General features: G+C 40.8%; 1 protein-coding gene across 3 annotated transcripts in view; it reads left to right on the top strand.

Moving 5' to 3' along the window:
* Positions 1–20,346, top strand: part of CDH11 (cadherin 11) — an 89,989-nt gene that overhangs the window by 36,958 nt on the left and 32,685 nt on the right. For all 3 annotated transcript variants that reach the window (XM_040075098.2, XM_040075099.2, XM_040075101.2), the window contains one exon: positions 4,565–4,686. The gene's annotated coding sequence lies outside the window, so the exon portion shown is untranslated. The remainder of the gene's footprint in view (positions 1–4,564; positions 4,687–20,346) is intronic.

Here is a 20,346-nt window from a genome sequence, read left to right as displayed (position 1 = left end):
AAATTATCAGAATAACTTCATGCAAATTATATTTATACAGATGATCCAGCTTCGGGAGAAAGGGAAGTTTGGGCAGTGCATAGCACAGAGCAGCAAACACCAAAAAATGGCATCAGGGAAGTCAAGTTTAAATTTTATCTTAAGAAAGAACTTATACCTACGTCTTGGAACAGTTAATTATTCAGTGAGAAGAGAAGTGAGAGAAGAAAGGGGGAAGCTTTGCACCCAAACAGCAGAGATCCTCAGCTGGCATGTGGGAGCTCTGAGTTCCAGCCTCTTTCCTCTGAGTTCTATACAGATTAGTGCATTTTCAGAGGTGAAAGGTTTTATAGTGCTCCTTTGCTCACTTTCAGCAATGGCTCCAAGGTTAAATGACGTGTGGAAGGGCCAGACTGCAAATTCATGATAGAACCATGGAAAGCTCACATATTCCTAAACCTCTGTGATTGTAAGCTCAAACTTGCATCATTTTTATTTTAAATCACATTAGCTTTTTTTTTTTTTTTTTTTTTTTTTTTTTTTTTTTTTTTGAATTTTACCATTCTTGTTTTTGCATATGTTCTGTATATGTAATATGAGTAATCTGTTTAGTATGCAGGTTATGAGTACCTGCATTTTTTGCAGGCTTGTAATAATTAATTACAGGGAGGGAAAAAAGCCCTTCAGCCACTCAGTCCATTGGCCTGGGCTGTGTAAAAAACCTTGTTCCTGTATTGGATTTGAAAAAGTAGTTTATGATCAAAAATTCAGTCAAGAAGTTTTGACTTCTCCAGGTTTTAATTCGGCCATACAGATGTCTCTGGCACTTTGAATATGACCAGCACTCTTTACTTGAGCAACAAGTTAGATTATTAGGGTTATTCTTTAATCATTTTGTGTGGTGTCAGTTGTGTTTCCATAGGCACTTCTCCAGTAAAGTGTAATCAAATAAACATTTATGTGGAAACCTGAGGCAATGGAATTCTGACTGTGTTAGAAATGCTTTTTGAAGTGCCATATATATGGAATATTTTAGTCTCTTTTAGTAATTTCTGTGATATTTACCAGAATTTTCATTTGGCTTGAAAAGAGTTGCAAAAATCTGGCACTGTTTCATTTCAGAAACTCATCCCTGATGTGTTTGGATCTCTCAGTAAGTGGGACCTAAACAAATGTTGTTAGAAATCCACCGTTTAAATCCTTTCATGATTGTGAGCAATTTATCTCTATTTCATTAAACTCTCAGATATGCTCCCAAGGTTCTATGTGGAACTGCTCTTCTGGAAATATTTAATTTTAGGGGCACAGGGGAAACAATTTTTCTCCAATTTGTGACCTTTGCGGATTTCTAATATTTCTCATCTCTTTTGATGAGAGTAATGTGCTTTGGTGTTTTTAGAGGGACAAATATGCATTCAGTGCATCAGAAAAAGGGAAAGGGAAAATTTGGGGTTGTTTTGGGTTTCCTCGGCGTAAAACTCATATTTTGCATGCAACTCGATTGTATTGGTTTATTCACTTTGCCAAAACAGCCCACAAAGCTGTGAATATTTATTTAGTGCTGTTCCTAATAGTTTTTCTAATAGGGAATTATTTGGGCACAATGAAAGACATTTGTAAATGAAGCAGATAAGCCCCTTGGCAGACAAGGAGTGTTTTGTCCAGCACAAGAATTCTATTGTCCACTGCTTTAGTTGTCAAGAGCCTGGGGAGCCCAGGATTTATGACGATGTTACAATGGCCCTTTCAGAGGGGACTCTAAGAAGCTGTGAGATTCCGTTCCTCTGCTTTTCAGACTCCCAAATCTTTTTATCGTGCGAGGACAATGCCGGATTCAGCTGCTGCCTCTGCCCGTTTCACATCAGGCATTGTGCAATAATTACCATAGTGACAATGGGCCGGGGGCTCCTTCCCCTCTCCCCAGCCACATTGCCAAACTGCTCCACTTGTCACTTTGCATAAACCAGCTCTGAAGCCACGGCTTCTTTTGCCCCACAAAGTCTTGTTAGGCCGTGTGGTTTAAAGAGCCCCTGTGGCAAATCTGTTTGGAGCATTGGAACTGTTTAATGGATTTTTTTTTAAGTTTTCTTGTAATTGTAATTGGACTTTGAAATAGCCTTCTGTAAATACAGCAGTTTGGGAGGGGTTTGGCTTTTCGCCCTTTTGTAAGATTTATAAAGTTATTAGAACTACTGAAGGCATATATAGCTGCAGAGAAAATAGGAAAATAAAAAATGTTATGCAGTAAATAATAGGCATCTGATAAATGAAATGGTAATAGGAAGTACATAGGTATCTGATACTTAACTATCAATTACTCAGCTAAACTGTTCTGTCTACAGAACACAAGGATGGAAATAGTCTGACACCCTGTTTTTAACAGAAATTGATATCTGGAGGAGTTTCTCCTTGCTTGATGTTAATATGAAGATTTATTTACTTCTAATAATAGTTAATGCTACAAAAAATATCGGTTTGTAAGCCCAGATATCTGTTGAAATGCAGTGTGACTGAAGAAGAGGCTGTCATTGGCAGCCAAGCCCAGCCCACTCTGTGGTTCCGTGACTGGTCCCTTTGCTGGTGGCCAGGTGGATGCACAGGGAGAAGTAAAGGGAGCTGCAGGTCAGGTGGGGACGGCAGTGTCTGTTATCAAACCTCTGAGGCTTTTAAAAGCAAAAGAAGAGCTTAAAAAATTGGATGGTAGGGATATTTAAGAGGACGTTTTAAGAAGTCCTTACCCAAGCAAATTCAAATGTCTCAGGCATAAAGGGATCTTGAGCTGCAAAGTCATTCATGAAGATGTTTTCTGTAAAGATACTGAACAAATTATCAAAATGAGGGAGTTTAGTCAGTTTCAGCCATTCATATGAATTGTGAATTAGTTCAAAAGTGTCCTTTATAAAAAAAAAAATAAAAAACTTGCAAAATGAATATATTTCAAAGTGCCATAGGTACTTCATAGCATGAATGTGGAGTGCTTTTACAAACCAAGTGCTTTTATATTAGTGGCTCAGTCATCACACAAATCGTCACTTCACAGACCTTAACCTTAGCAAAATACACTGTCTAGGAATATGCTTTTACGGCACGTGTATCCCTAATTTTTAAAAGGCACTCAATGTATTTGCAGTTTTGAGGGGCCACAGAAGCCACGTGGATTTATTCCTTCCTTCGATGGAGCAGGAGTGTAATATGTTTGTGCAATATTGAATATAAAATAGTCAGCCAATGCCTGTTTCCTTTTCAACACTTGTGCTGGGAACTCTGAAATTCAACCTGTGCTGCTGAACTGCTTTTTTTTGCAATTACAACTTGATTGGTTTAATGGGGGTGAAAAGTGGGTATAAAATGAAGGATCGATACAGATGAGGTATCTTTAACAATTAAACACTACAGAACACTACTTGGATCTATCAGCCCAAACTACGGAGACTGTTTTTCAATAATGAGGTCTAGAAATTTTCAGTTAATAAATTTGCATGTACTGGGGAATTGAGCCTGATTTCCTTGGCTGGAATGGATCTTAGTCCTAGAATTCAGTTAGGGCTGTTTAAGTGCCCATCAAGGTCGCAAATGAACCTCAGGAATGCAGTGTCTTCACCAGTAGGTAACAACAGATCTCACTATTTCCTTTGCATTCAGTCACATTAATTATATTTTATCTATATTTTACTTGTGTCGGACGTTGTCAGAAACACCTGGGATGATGAGGTGTGAAATGATGAGATGTGAGTATGACTGCTCTGTGAAACTGTGACCATCCTTCACTTACCAATTTAAATTCAAGGCTTGTCATGAGAAATGATTCAGCAGGTTTCTCTTTGTTTCTGCTCCAGATTGACTCAACTTCCTGCCCCATTTATGAAAGAATTGTAACCACTGAAACAGCTATAGGTGACTTCTTACAGGCAGAAGCACCTCTTACGTGTTTGGTGGTTTTTTTGTTTGTTTGGTTGTGTGTTTGGTTTTTTGTTTGTTTTTTTTTTTTTTTTTTTTTGCTTCAGATGTTTTATCTTACATATTTTTTCATACTGTAGTGACAGTTCTACTTCTTAAAATAATCTTCTCCCTCTTCCGTCATAATGATAAACCTACTAATTTTCTAATATGCCTTTAGAGCGCTTAAAAATGTTCAAAGCATATCTTGCTGGTTAGTGGCATCTGCTGCTGTTCCTTTTTTCACTACAGCGTGTCTTGTCCTGGATAATGTCTCCAGAACAGATTTTTTCCGTAGATAACACAAAAGAGATGTGAAAGAATTTTGATATGGCCTCAAGCATTTTAGTTATGGGAACACTGTAGCAAAAGTGAGTCTGTTAAATGTTCCAGGTTGGACGGGGCTGGGATGGTGGGAGGTGTCCCTGCCCATGGCAGGGGTGGCACTAGGTTATCTTTAAGGTCATTTCCAAACCTGGCCTTCTGTGATTCTAGGTAAAGGCTATTTATTAATTAAAAGTAGTATTTAATTGCTTGTCTTTAGACACTCTTTAGGCTGCTGTGGTAGTTATATGCCAGACTTCAGTTTCCTTTTATTATGGTCCCACCACTGGTTTGGATTTCAAATGGCCTTTTTCCTTCTTTGCAGCCAGAACTGAAGTAGAGGCTGGGTGGCAGCAGAGGGCTGAGAGGTGTCACAGCTCCTGAAGTGGCATTTCAGATGTGTGGAATATGCTACATCAACTGGCAGCAGGTTTCCAGTGGGTGAAGGTAAGTCCTACCTCCAACCCTGTGATCTCCTGAGGGATGTCAGGGATCCAAGGCTAGGACCTTGTTTCTGTAGTGTCTGAAATGTTTGTGCAATGTAGGGAACATTTCTGCAGGTACTGATCCCTCAGAGAGTTTAACCAGAGCTCCTGAGAGCTCTCAGGTGTAGGACACAGACCATCCTTCTACCTCTGTACAGCACAGTTTGATAAGAAACATGTTTTGAATCCCTTTTGTTGAATTTCTTGTTTAAAACGTCAGACTATCACTTGAAAATTCACAGCAGTGGAGCACTGAAGAACAGGAATGTAAGAATTTTTCTGATATTTAGGTTTACGGCTGGAAGGGATCAGTCAAACATGTTGATACTTTTCTTATTCAAGTGAATAATTCCATGTTTGGACTCTTTCTCTGATATTTTGTGCAATACCATTGAACTCAATCTAGCTGCTCAGACTTGGGTTGGGAAAGGAACTTCGTGGTGACTCTTAGGCTTCAGAGAAGGTGGAAAGTGTGGAAGTAGAGACTATGGGAAAGTCTAGACCTTTAAAATAGTTGGATCGGCTCTAATGCCTTTAATTTTTCAAATCCCCTGTGACTTTCAGTAGTGCTGTTGCTGCAACTCCAAAGATGTGAGAATTGCTCACTTACAGGAGTGTCCATTGTTTGTTTTAAAGTTTAATACAGAAACAGATTAGGTGTAATAGATAATAAATACATAAACACTGTCATTTTTACCGAATCAAAGGCAGGAGCCCACCTGAATTGTGTGGGATAAAAAGTACAACGCCAGGAAATTAAAGCTCTTTGTCTTGCTGACACATTCACAGTTTCTACATTCAATTCACTCAGGTCCTGCTTGACAGATGCCTCATTTCTGTGAAAATGTCCTTGAATGGCAATTATCTTATTTCTGGCAGCCAAATGGACTTCAACATCCTTGTGAGCAGCTCTATGGGGTGTGTGTGTGGTGTCCTCAGATCTGGGGACGGGACTGCAGCAGCCAGGTTGGGTGACACCAGCAGCACTGAGTTTAATTAACTGGGGAGCAAGGGCAGAGCTCAGCATGGCAAATTCTTGTCCTGTCTGAACACAAAAGCCACATTTTGCAAACAATGCTCAGCTCTTGTTCAGATCCAGTTTCTCAACAGAACGATTCTAAAGAGGGTTTGGTTTGAAGACTTCCTAACTAGGTTTCAGATTCATTCCTGGGTGTCAAGAAGACATACAGAAAACATCTGAAATTAGTTCTGCATGTCTCTGTTTCATGCACAGTTATATGAATCTTCTCACCACTGTTTCGCCTCTTTTGGCATTTTCTAATATCTCAGTTCATGGTTTAGTTCAGGCCCCTTACTACTCTGCTTGTTCTTGACTTCAGATCTTTTTCCAAACAGACTTAATTTTCAGAAATTACAAGACTAAGCTTTAAGAGAAACAGCTCATCCCTCTCACTAGTATATGAGATAAGTGAATTTTAACTGGGTCCCTATCCCAGTCTTATTTGATGAAGAGTTGTGTCTTTTTTTTCATAGACTTCTTTGCATTTCAGAGTTAAAGCAGATAATTTGTGAAAGAAAGCATCCTGCAGAGAGACTGTGGGACCTTCCCTCTGCTTGGAGTGTGAAGTGTCTCTCTGCAAAAGAGGAGGAACAAGAGCTGCTTTTGTTGATTATCATGTAAACCTGTGACTCCATATGCTTCCTAAATTCTCTTTCCTTCTTTTGAAGGATCTTTCTTAAATTACTTCCAGCTGTGCCTATTCAGGAATGCAAATTTCCTGTTACAGTATCTAGATAATGACAAGAGTTGAGAAGGTAAAATATTCATGTTTAACTATTGTTCATGGAACAAAGGGCAAGGGAGAAGACAGCAAGGCCCTGCTGAGCTGCTGGGGGCTGAGACACAGCCTTGGCTCGGTCACTACAGAAGGTGACCAGGAGCTTCAGGAACTGAGAATATCCTGACTGGACATTTCCTTCCTGTGCTATACTGAATTTCAAAAAAGACTGAGGCTAAGCACATATCTTGGTTTGGAAAGACAGGTGTCTGCTAAGGAGGGCAGGAGCCTCCCTTGGAATGGAGAATGCAAACCCCCTTCATCTGAATTATTATAATTTTGAATTAAGGGCTCTCAGGCCAAGATATGAGGCTAGGAATAACAGTTCTTTACTAGTACGTATAACAAGGCCAACAAAAAATAACTATGGCATTAACAACAAAAACACAACTAGGAACCTCGTTACAGCCTTCTCAGCCGAGACAGGAAGGGATGGAGGAGAGGCTTTGCTTCAGAAAACCCTGGGGCATTCTGATCCCGGTGCCCTTTGCAGGACTTTGAGGAGCACCCAGCTGGAACGGGAGGAATGAGCAGAAATCCCGGGCTGATGGATGAGATGTACTAGAAGCTCTACAGTGGCAGCTGGAACTGCGGGACGTCCCGGCAGGACAGGGAGGTGCAAGGCTCCACTGTAGGAAGGTCCAGAGCAGTGCTGAAGAAAGCAGCGGGGGCAGGACAGCAATGGCCTGGTTCCCAGCAGGGCAGGACAAAAAGGCAAGCTCAGGATTCCTGGGCACACGAGCAGATGGTGGTAGGTCCCTAGGACTGGACTCCAGTAGTGACAGTGAATTCTCCTTGCAGTAAGCAACAGCTTGACCCTCCTCCTTCCAATGCCGAGAACGAGAGAGCGCAGCTGCCCCCAGCCCCGTCTTTTTACCTGTCCCCCGCAAAACTCGGGGTATCTTCCCCCTCCGAGAGAAACTCCGAGAGCTGCTACACTCCTCTCCTGGCTTTGGCCACTTCTTTTGTTTTGCTTAAGTAGTTAATTTCCTAGCAACTTATGGGAAAAAAATTCTGTAAGTAAAAAAAGAAAGAAACCCAACCCCCAACAGCACAACAGATACGCTTCCCCATGATTATATTATATTGTAAAGCATCCTACATGAATAGTGGGTCCTCAGCACCCCCAAAAAGAGTACTCTCATGGAATGATAAAATCAGAGGATCACAGAACTGTTTGGGTTGGGACCAAAAAGCCCATCCAGTGCCACCCCTGCCATGGCAGGGACACCTTCCACTGTCCCAGGCTGCTCCAAGCCCCAGTGTCCAACCTGGCCTTGGGCACTGCCAGGGATCCAGGGGCAGCCACAGCTGCTCTGGGCACCCTGTGCCAGGGCCTGCCCACCCTCCCAGGGAACAATTCCTTCCCCATACCTGAATTTTCCCTCTGTCAGTGTGAAACCCTTGCCCCTTGCCCTGGCACTGCAGCTCCTGAAGCACAGCTCCTCTCCAGGTTCCCTGCAGCCCTCTCAGATCCTGGAAGGCTGAGTCCATCAGATGGGATGAGGAACCAAAGTTCACTTCCTGAATATATAAATTAGTGCTGTATATTGCATGTTTGGCCTCTTTCATATGTAACATTTAATTCTTATATAGAAAGACCCTAACGGGAAAACCAGGCTGCTCCTGATGTACAGAGCAGATCTTGGAAGGAAATTCCTCTATAGTTCTGTTTTTGTACAGATGCCACGTGGAAGAAAAATTAATTTTCACTTGGAATCGTCCTGTACTGCATGTTGAGCCTGGCCTACATGTCAGAGCAGTGTTCTCCCTCCAGCTGCCTGTTCTATCCTGTCTCACACATCTCACTTTCCTTCTCTACAAATACCGCTTCTGTAGGTTTCTAGAACCTGAATTTTGAATTCTCACTGTCAACCCACAGAACAGACACTCAGTGTACCTGCAGGATTAGATCATTACATGTATTTTAGGATGGATTTTAGTAAACTTAATGAAGTAGGCTCACATGTGAGGGCAAGAGCTTTGATTTTAGTAGGATGACACTCCAAAGTACAGGGAATCCCTGAGAGTGAACTGTTAAGTAGAGTGTCATTTCACATACTCTGTGCAATGAGATGGAGTCTGAATTTATTACTTCTGCCTTTTTGGTTTTGTTCAAGACCTTGCTTGAGCTGAAAAGCCTTTGGAAACATTGTTAGGATAATTATAAGACATATTCTGGTTAAACAGATGCCGAAGAAGAATGATTATTTTGTTAGTAATTACAAAGACTTCAGAGTGCAGAAATTCACTGACACTATGCTGTCTTATGATCTCAGCACCTTCTAACATGGACATTTCAGGTTTTCCTATCTGCTTTTTAATAGAAAATTATTTCCATGTTGCCTTGAAAGAATCTTGAATGTAGAAGAATGTTGAAATGAATGATTTGTTTTTTAGAAACAACGAAATTGTGCCTGAGCTGAAATTCAGCATTTTGTGGCAAAAAGTTTGTTCCGGGTTGAATCCTGAAGCAACTGAGTCATTGGAGACTCATCCCTGCATTTCCCAGCTTTCTGGGGAATCCCAGCTCTGTCTGGGCTGCAGGGTAGAGCTCTGGAGAAGGATCTGAAGCAGCCTGCCTGGGCTAAGGAATGGGAAACTCCTGAAATCCCCCCACCAGGATGAAATTCCCTAAGAAATCTGCACTGCACAGGCTGCAGAGATTGGTCAGCAGAAGAGAAAGGGCTTTAAAAGATTGATCCATTGACTGAAAAACTCCCCAAAACTCCAATCACTTCTGGGTTGAAATAACCTCAAATACCTGGAAGTTGTGCTCTGATAAAATGAACTTCAGGCAAAAGTTCCACAGTTACTTCAAAGGTGAAAAGTGGGAATTAAAACCAAATTGGAGTCTTTCTGAAACAATTTTTATGGGAATTTATGGAGAAAATTTTTGTCAGCTCTAACAATAAATACATAAATATACAGTGTATGTGTATATATATATATATATATAGTTGCTCACTTTGTGTTTTAATAATGCTGATGATGGTGAGGAGGAGAATAATAGCATATTTAAAATTTATACTAGAGTGTCTCCAAGAAAAAATACACACAGCCAGAGATAGGAAAAAAAAAAAAAAAGGCAAGAGAAAACTAAATCGTGTGCCTTCTTTCACATATATATTACATATGAAAAGATAGCTGTGCACTAAGCCTTTCAGGGTTTCATATGCAATGAAAGCTATTTGAATGCTACTCAGATGTTAGTTTGCAGTCTCAAAAATGGACATATTCTGTATGCCATAAAATAAATCAAAATTTAATAGATTTAATTCTTTTGAGGTGTTTAACCCAGCCAATTTCTACATTGTTAGTCACAGTTGAAGAAAAACTTCCTAAAAATGTATCTTGCAGGAACACTTGCAGATATAACCATGCAGCAGATGCAATTTATGTGGCTTTCCTCATCTGTATAAACACTAATAAAGACACACAAGTAGTGATCGGTAAAATCTAATGTAATGCATAGGTTTTTCCCTCTCCATTCCTGACAACCTGCATTTGCAACCACTCAGTTACTTTTGTTTTAAAACGGCTTTTCAATTACATTCTGCTGCTGTAGGGGAAAGCTTTTTGACAAAGGCATGACATAAACCATTTCTATTGCCACTCCATCATAGTTCCCACAGCTAAACTAGTCTGGACAGTTCATTAAAAAGAAAAATTAATAGTACAAGGTTGTAGGGAAACAATAACAGATTATGACTGGCCTGTGGCAGCCCACTGAATTCATGTAGTGGAATAAAAATGATTCCCTTGTCTCATAAATGAAGGTTTGTTCCAAGGTTTAAGGTGAAGAATCTCCTTCTGCTCCTTTACAGGAAAAAGCTGTCCAGTTTCTGGTCTATAGAGGCAATACTTGTAATTAGTGCCGAAGAGTAATGCGGATTTTTGGGACAGCATCCATTTGATAAACACTGAATGCATAATAATAACAAACATAACATCAAAGAGAATGGCATAGAACACAACACACTAAACAGATACATTAAAGCAAAAAACCCTCTCAGGGCTGGTCAGGGGCAGGAGGGACAAAATGAGGATGGAATCAGGACTTGGTCCTATTTTTTTCTTACCTAGGGTAGTAATTGCTCTAGACGAGGCTAAATTTGATAAATGCAGTGTGCCAAAGCCAAAGTATTTGTGATTCCATGGCAGTTCTTTCGGGTCTGCTGCTGCTACCTGTGTAGATCTTGTGTGATTTATCTCTTGCTTGAGGCTGTTCTTAAAGGTGCAACCCAGACCTATAGCCTCCCTCTAGATGGGCGTGCATATTTTTCCAATTTCCTCAGGGTTCCGTGGCTCAAATTTTCTGTATAATTCTGGTATGTATGGCAAGCAGATAGACTTTAATGCTGTAGTCTGAGTTTCATTATATTGATGCTATAAATTCCTGTCTCAGAAGATATTTCAAAGAATATGGGCTCTGGGATACATTACCCATTTCTTTTGGCCGGTAGCCACAGCCTTCTACTGTATTCAAGGGGATAACAGGAAAGGCTAGGAAAGGAGAAGTCTAAGCCAACATAACATTTGGAATCAAAAGCAGGACTGACCCTGAAGGGCATTTTCTGGTTCTGTTTATGAACACAATCTTCTTTCAGAAACAACAGCCTAAAATACTGAATATTCATAGTGGTGGAGTCTGACCCCCTGTAATTCTGCAGCTTTGTCCCTACTTCTACAGGATAACCTGGCCATTTGGCCTCCAGTTCTCCCTTCTCTCCCCCCAGAATAGAAAAGCAAATTACATAACCTGCACAGCCTGGCCACTGTGAGAGGCCTCCTGGCTGTCCTGGCTCGGGTTCGTGCCATCAGCTATATTTTGTGAACCAGGTCTGCACTGAAGCAAAAATAACCAACCAACCCAAAGGCTCTGACCTGACCTCGTGAGCTGCTCTCATACTTTCTTACTGCAGGCAACATGTGTGAGTTGCAGCATGCTGGGAAGAAGACATTCCCTATTTATTCCAGGGAATGTGCTCACACAAACATTTAGCACTCACTAATGAGCTGTTCATCCCAAGGCTGGGAGCCAGCTGCAGCCTTCACTGCTCTGCTGACCTGTTCATGAGCCCAAAGGTGCCACCTGTGTCTCCTGTCCCCCTCTGCCATGTGTGAGACCCAGGAGAGAACAGCCCCATCCCAGGAGCAGTATCACCCCAAGGACATTAATAAAGGCTGTGCTGTGTCCCAGTAAAGCCACTGACCCACTGCTTATCAACCCTCTGCTGCTCCCAGCATCAGCAGAATGACACCAAAAGTGTGTGTTCAATAAATGGAATGACCACTTTTCTCTTTTGTAGGTCTGGAGTCAATAGATTTGCTTTATATTTAACAAACACAGAGATAATCAATTGTTTAAATGGGAAAACTTCCCAGCAAAGAATAGAATAGCAATGGCTTTTTATTAACTGTCAAAACCATTCTCCCATGCAGGGGCTGGTGCTCCGTTGGGTTGGGGTTATCCATCTGCTCCCTGTGTGCTCTTCCTTCTGTTTCCTCTGCACATCTCACAAAAGGCTGACACATTGCCCTTTGTCCAGCTGAGTGCTTGGCCTCTGAGCAGTTACGGAATTACATCCAGGTCTCAGTCCAGGTTCTGTGAAGTCTCCACTAGTTTAATCTTGTTGAGCTCCTCTAACCCAAAAGAAATTAAAAGCCAGGAATGTTCTGTTGGCCTAAATTCTAAAGAGTCTAAAAAGAAATTTATCAGTTCAGTCACACTGAGCTCTTATGCATGTTATGTACAGTTAAAAGTGGTGCAGAGGAGCTTCCCAGCCTCTGCCTTTTCCTGATGGAAAGGGGCCACCTTGAGGCACGATGGGTATGGGGCCTTATCCCAGAGAATGCAGGGATGGATCCTTCTCCCTACACTCAGAGCCATTGTTAGGTTGCTAACATGTTCTTTTCCTAGAGCCGCTGTTACATTTGCAAACCGGCTCCTCAGGCTGCACTTTCCCCTCGGTTCTGTAGGGCACATGCCAGCCTGCGCTGCTGTGAAAGGTGATTTTCTGGGTATTGAACAGCACCCTCTGCTCCCTGTGTTGTCTCTGAGCTCCGTGCAGCTCCCAGGCTGCAGTGGTTCCACGGCTGAGCCCTGGGGAGCAGTTTCCAGCCCCACCCCACTCCTTTCCCTGACTTTCAGTTCTTCTCTCTCCTCCTGTGCTGTCTCCTGGCTGCACAGGTCGTTCCCTGTGTATGGACCAGTGCCCTGTTAGTTTTAACCCTTCATTTCAAACATACACATAAACCCACTTGTGTTACAGGACAGAGCCATCCTGAGCTAAGCAAAAAAGCCTAAGCAATCAGGCAATGGCCCCTTGGTCCTCAGACAACTTGTTACAGCCAAATAAATTAACCAAACCCAAGGCTTGGGCAGGCCAAAAGTAGTGCTGACGCTGCCCAAGAATCCAGCTGGGTCCCGCTGCATGTGCTGGCAGCGCAGTCTGGCTGGGGCACGTCACGGGCAATGGTGACACCGTCCTAAGGGCTTACAAGGCACTGAAATTTTAACAAGTTCACATTAACACGTGGAAAATTTTTTTTTACACTATTTATTTAAGCCCCATTATTAAATAAATATTTAGTAAACATTCCTTTTGGCAATCTCATTTTTACACCATCATTTGTATTATACACGTCATCACGTATTATAGCTGGGTTTAGTTAAAGCTGTGTTTACAAACATAATACAAGTGCCTGTGTGTGACCTTCATAATTATTCTTCCTGCTCATAATATGGATTTGCCATTCCTCGGGTCTGATTCTAAGCTCTCTTGCTGAAGCTTAAGCCAGAAGGGGTTCACAAAATTTGCACAAAGAATTTAAAAAAAAAAAAAAAGAAAGTTTTTTATAGTAATGTTTACCCTGTCAGCCATCCATTGGAACAAGAAATATGTCTGTCTGCTCAGAAAGATGTTCCCTGTTCTTGGATGAATCCCCAGATCCAGTTTCTCCAGCTGGTGCCTATCTGATGCTTTATTCCCTCTGACCACTGGATTTCCAGGAAGCTATTTTTTTATTGTCCTTTTGCTCATCCTTGTGAGTTTTTAAGTTGAAAACACTATCTTTGGGTCTTCAAAGTGTAAGAAAACAAAGGGTTAGCTTTGCAGACAAGCATTGTGTCACTGTCCTTGGGTGGGATACGGTAAAGGCTCCATAAAGAAATTCAGATATTCATCCACGTGGGTTACTCTTATGCAACATTATCCCATGTACCAGAGATTTAAAGGAAAAGGAGGATGGGAGTTTCAGCATCACACATAAAGAAAAACATAGCCAAGGAATGAAAAGTTTTAAATGGAAAGCTCCATATTCATTGCAATATGAACAATACCACCAAGCAGCAAAACTTAAATGCTGTGAAGTCTGAGGGACTGGACTAAGCCAGAGAACAAGGAGAGGGTTAGCTAACCTTGTTCTGAGGGTTAAATCAGTGCTGCTTATCAGGTGAATGGCAAATGCCCACAAATAAGGGGAATCCTTAGCAAAGGTAAAAGAACTTAATCTGGGAAAAAAACACCCAAAATTCATGGGATGCTCAACATGCTGCATCTAACAATTTTAGCCTGACTTGAAGCCAAAGCCAAAGTATAGCTGGAACATAAAGTTACCTATTTGGAAACTCTTTGGAGCTGTGAAAGCCTCATTTGCCTCTATCAGGGCTGACCAAATTCCCAGAGCAAAAAAGGGAGCTGATGGATGGCCACACACAGAACCTCCTTAACTGCAGTAGCCTAGTCTCCAAGGGCTCCAACACAATGGATTTATGGACTGTTCCATTTTCTGCCCTCCACTGGATCATCAGTCCTGGGCTCTCCATCCCCTTCAACTTGTTCACCATCCACTTGCTTTAACACTGCAATTTGGTCTTCCAGTTCTCACCAGCCCTCTTGGGCTTAATACATAGAATTTAAAAGCTTTCTATTGACGCAACTTCCATTTTCTTTCCTTCTGCACTCCCAGGGCTGTCAGCAGTCATTTTAGCTTGGTGCTTATTTCAGCTGCGAAGTCGACATTTTCTTTACAAAAGCTAAAAAGGTCCAAAGTTTTTAAGTATTCCATTCTTCTTCCAATAAATGTAGCAAGCACCAATGTTTCTAGAAAGTTTATGTTTGGTGACAGAGTCTCTCATCTCTCTTTAGCCTAATAGTTCCTTTTCCAGGAAAAAAAAAACAACAACAACAACAATAAAAAAACATAATTGCTCCAACAGCAATTTATTTAATTACTGTTAATTAGGGAGATTTCAAAGGAAATTGGTTGAGTTAAAATAGTGATATCACCCTGGCAGTATTTCGAAAAGAACATTTTGGTAGAAAATATGCTGAATGTAAGGGTAATGTTAACGTGGAGAAAAAATGCCTAATCCTGTTCTGGCGAATTGTGTATATTTGTACATATATGGCATTTTTTTAATTATTGGGTTTTGGAGTTGTTTCACTTTCTATAAATACAATTTTTTCCCATCTACTTGGCTCATATTAAGGTAATTTAATCAAAAAATGAAACTGTTCTCAATCTAGCAGTCCTATCAAATGTTAGGTTTTCCTCTTTCTTTTTCCCAAACTTATTTTTAAACACACTTCAGGGATTTTCATTAATGAGAACATTGCTATTGATGTGGAAGGTGAAGCTTTACCTGACTGGACACAGGTTCTTTCACACTCCAGTAGTTTCATATTTTCCTGCTGGTTAAAGAAGACATTGCTGGTGCAAGATGCAGAAATGAGGTTGGTGTTCCAGGACATGCAGATACAACCCACCAGACCTGATTATTGCACTCTTAAGGGAAGACTTGCCCATGGCACCAGAGTAAGGGTGGAAAAAGGTGTTTATAGCCTCAAAACCCCTAATGAACTTCCAAAATACAACTAATAAAGTTGACTCATAGATTTAGCTATGAATATCACTAATCTAATTTTTAAAATGTACATTTTTGGCCAATTTCCCATGACAAACTCTCTGTGAAACATCAGTTCAAGGTATTTAAAACTTGTGTTTTCTGCATGATAACAATGACACCAAACACCATTCCAGCTGTAGCGAGGCACTGCCTTAAATCTATTGTTGTTACTGTTCTGTCGCAAGAACAGAAATTAAATGTTTTATCACTATAATCTGTAATTACATGTCAAAAATAGCACCAAGCCAGGTCTGAGATGTGTTTGTGGTTCATGTGATCAGTTAGAAAGATATGATGAACCTGTTTAACTCAAAATGATTTATGCTCATGAAAAATATGCTGAATAATTTTCCCATTTTTTTAATAGATCAGTTGATTGGAAAACAAATTTTAATTGCAAGCTGACACCAGCCTGTCTTTTTTGTGCTATTTTTTGTGCCTGTCTTTTTTGTGCTATTATTGCATTTATTTGTATGCTTAACATCTCTTTGCATCATCCTAGCACCTGTTGCTGGATTTTTGGGTTTGCAATATAAAGTTAAGAAATACGCCTTAGTCCTTACAGCCTATGAACACTAAAAATCCATATAATTCCCCTGATTTGTGCTCAGAGCAGATCAGAAAGCCAAAGGAAATTTGTTTCAATGAAGGTGGTGTTTTCTTTGTGTTTGTTTACTTGGGGGTTTTTAGATTAAATGGAAAGATTCTATGGTGACTAATTACAGCAAGGCATCTCAGAAAAGACTCATGCAAATATCATTTTCAATTATGATCTTGTGATTTAATGGGTTGCAAATAATAATAGAAATGTGAAGATTTGGTCTTTTCAGCTGTAGCCTGCCATTAGGTATTTAAACAGTGATGGTCTCCTTTATTAGTGCCACTGAGGCTGCTTTAGGAATGTGTTTGTATATTCCAAGGTTGTTATCTCATGCTTTTGAGCCAAAATGGGTCTCCTCACAGACAATCTTTGCCTAGGCAAAAATTAATTATTGATTCAATTTTTCATTCAGAAATCTCAAAGTGGCTTTTATGCTCTTTATGGAAGAATTTTGCACTAAACTGGAGTAGTTAAGCAAGCTATCAAAAAAAGAACCTTCCATGGGCATGGCTGAAGGATCTGAGCTCTTCCTTCTGCAGCTCCCAAGAAAATTGGGGAAAGGAGAAGGCTTTTGATTGGTAATTTAGCTCTCATCTTCTCTCTTTAGCAAATGTATTTGTAAAGGGGACTCTCAGTAATTCCCTATCTTGCTGAATTTTATAAAGATAAATGTTCCAGGGGCTGCAATGGGAACCCCTTTTAAAAAGTCATGATGGGGAAGTCTTTCATCAAGAACTTTCCTGCTTGAGGGGGACATGGGGATTGAGGAGTTCAGCAGGATTAAATCCAAAGTGGAAGAATGTTTTGTAGAGGAGCGCTGTAGCCACACAAAGACCACCCAGGATGCTTTAGCAGTCTGGCATTTGGGCAGCACCGCTGAAGCTGCCTCTGGAAATGAAGCTGTAAGCGCTGAACCACAGACTGAATTTAGATTTCTGCTCCTGTGGGGGCTGCACGCCCTTCAGCAAGAGGTTATAGATCTGAACAGAAATGGATTGCTGGCTGGAACTCTGTCTGCCTTGGTTTGGGAGCTCAATAGACCTGCCTGCAATCATCAGTTTTTGATAGGTTTTTCCTCTTTAATCTTGACTTTCTGTCTCATTTCTGGCACAAACCACAAAGAGACCATCAGTCGCAGCACACGCGTTATTCAGATACTCATATATATCAATTCTTAGGGGGAAAAATATTCAGGGTTGGCTTAGCATGTAAATACAGCATTAGTAGTTGCAAGTAAGTTGACTTTAGTTGTCACTTGTGTCCTCCTCAGGGTGTCACTGATAACCACTCACACCATAACAGAATTACTGAGACTAGCATGGGCTGGGCTGCAGCCTCGCTGGCCGTGGAGCATCCAGGGAATTATGAGAATTTCAGTTTGTCTGAGAAGCACAAGAACACAATTACTATTTAAAATAAACTCTACCAAAAGCTTATTCATTACTTGAAATGGCTCTATCAATCACCATGTTCTTTAATAAGACTACCTTTCTTATGCTGGTTATTTTCCTGTAGAGTTTACGCTTAAAACCAGACAGCCTCTGTCACATTTATCTTAAGTGGATCTCCCCAGGGCAGCAAGTAAATGTAGAACTCTGTTTACAGCCATTTTTCATTTCCCAGGCCTTTTAATATCACTCTCTCAGGCTTATTTCTGTGTCATTCACTCCATAATGTACTAAGTTGTCTTTCTGCTTTCCCCTACTTTATATGAGGTACAGCAAGCAGCAATCTCACCCTTCCCCAACGAGCACAAATTAAACCAAGGTTTGGGAAAAATGACCTCCTTCCATGATGAATTCAGAGGTGTATGCTGGCAGCACATCACACTGTTCAGGGGGTTCTCTTCCTCTTCCCTACACAATGACTTCTGTTTTCATTGGCCATCATTTTCTCGTGTTGTCTATGGTTTCATAATACTGAGTCTCAAAGCTGCTACAGGAAAATGTGGCTACCTTTCAAAAACTCTTCTTTAGAGCAGCTGGGGATTATTGGCTTTACACATCTCCGTAATCCAATACAGTGCAATAAAACATAATTTAAAAATGCAAAGGATTAAGATTTCCTTTCATAGGATTCTATAGAACTCAGAATAGGATTCTACAAAACTTACTTAGCATTTTTGAAGTGACTTCTATTGTCAAGCTGAAAATCACCAGCTCTGTAAAGATTCTACTTCTGTATTTAGTATATACAAATCTTGCCATGACCTAGAATTCCTCTGAGGTAGGATGCCGCTAGAATCTTGGCTGTTTGCTCAATAAATATAAAGTTATATATAAAATTATGTATATATACTTATCTCTGCAGAACTGCAGCCTCAAATTCTAATCATTTACACTGCAGTGTAAAGTTCTCCCATGCAAAACACAGAACATGAATGGGGGAGTATGAGGTTCTTATTATTCAGTGCAATAACTAAGATTTATTTTTCTCCCAAGTATCCTTAAATATGAAGAATATCCTTTTCTGGACTAAATACTTTTGTCTCATAAGACTAAATATGTTTTGTGAATGGCACAGAAAACTTTTTATCAATTTCCATTCAGATGAGGGTTGTTTGCTGTTCTCTCCAGTGAGGCCTGGAATGTGCTCCAGCAAGAGGGACCCCGAGCTGCAGAGGGGTTCACAGGGTCTTACTGGCTTCTGGTCTGCTTTGGAATCACACACTGGGGAAAATGAGATTTACCAGTTACATATACAGCAGGAATGTATCGAGTTCAGAGCTCTTGTAATCTAAACAAAACATTTTACATGAGACCAGTGCAAACTGGCCTTTATTAAAAAATTCCAGGATGGTTTGGGCTGAAAAGGACCTTAAAGCTCATCCAGTCCCACCCCAGCCATGACAGGGACACCTTCCACTGTCCCAGGCTGCTCCAAGCCCCAGTGTCCAACCTGGCCTTGGGCACTGCCAGGGATCCAGGGGCAGCCACAGCTGCTCTGGGCACCCTGTGCCAGGCCCTGCCCACCCTACCAGGGAACAATCTTTTTTCCTAATATCTGCTCTAAACCTTCTATCAGTTGTCCTGTTGTTCCACACTCCTGGTGCTTGATTTCCAGTAAACACAGATACACATGACCGGACTCTGGCGTTGCTCACAAGCATGGAGTCAGTTTGATGCAGAGAGAATCCTTCAATTTTTAATTCTATTTCACATGGGATGAGTGATGCCCATGGTACTGGCCCTGAGAGAGGGAACTGTGGTGATGCTGAGTCCCAGTGCTGCCCTGGGAGAAGAGGTTTATTTGAGGAAGCAAAACTCCATCTCCCAGTGGGATGATTTCCTGACTGGAAAAACACAGGAAGGCCTAAACTGCTGGGGTACAGCTGAAAGGTGATGTTGTCTCATCTCCCAATTCAGCTGTTCTTTTAAAAGAGGCCTTGCAAATTTTGACACGCCAGTGTTGCACCTCCCTTTATTCTGCTTAAGGGTAAATTCTGCCTTGTTTCTAGTTCCGGTGGAAAAATGTAATAATTCTAATTACAGTCTTGCCCAAATTTAGGCCAATTAGAATTTAAAATTCCAGCCATTTTCAGGACTAAAGGGTTTATTTGAAGAACTGGCTTTGCCGTATGTGTCATGCAACTGAAAGTTCTGCAAAGCAGATCTTGATATCATAATATTGTTTTGTGAAAATAAAGTGAGAGGCCCTCTTTCGCACAAGTTTGTCATGAAGTCCAAGCTAAAAACTATTCAAAGATTGGTCTGATAATATAGAACAGTTTAAAATCAAAAAGTAATTGAGAGAAATAACTTAAATGTGCAAGGTACTGATTCCTGGTGCTTTTTTCTTGTTCCATAAACAATAAGGACCGGCTATTAATTCACTTTTTTATATATATATTTTTTTTTAACTGAGTCAAGGAAGAGAACAACATTTATTAAAGAGGAAAAAAAATCAAATTAAATGTTAAATATGGGAGACTGACTGGTTAGGGCTGAATAGCTTTCTGCAACAAGAATTTGCATCCTTCAAAAATCTTTTCTTATTAATGTACATCAGATTTCTTGCAAATTGGCAGGCATCAGGGGTTTGCATGGAACAGTCTTCAGGAGGATAAATAGCTGTGGCAGGATGAATTCCTCCCACACTCATCGATGCACAGGAAGAATGAAACCCTTGTGCACAGAATTCTTGCACATCCCTCACCTTGTGTGTTTTATTAAAAACTCCCAAAGCAGTTACATTTGTGATATGCCCTAAAGATTAACCAGTGGGACTTGACTGATATGGTATCTGGAGATCCGTTCCCCACCTGCTTTCTATGGGAGCTGCTTGTTTTCCATGAGTCCACAGAATTTG

The sequence above is a fragment of the Hirundo rustica genome, chromosome 11 (genome assembly GCF_015227805.2).
Source record: "Hirundo rustica isolate bHirRus1 chromosome 11, bHirRus1.pri.v3, whole genome shotgun sequence".
NCBI classification, from domain to species: domain Eukaryota; kingdom Metazoa; phylum Chordata; class Aves; order Passeriformes; family Hirundinidae; genus Hirundo; species Hirundo rustica.
The sequence above is the reverse complement of the archived record's forward strand: the minus strand, read 5'-3'. Positions and strand labels throughout refer to the sequence as shown.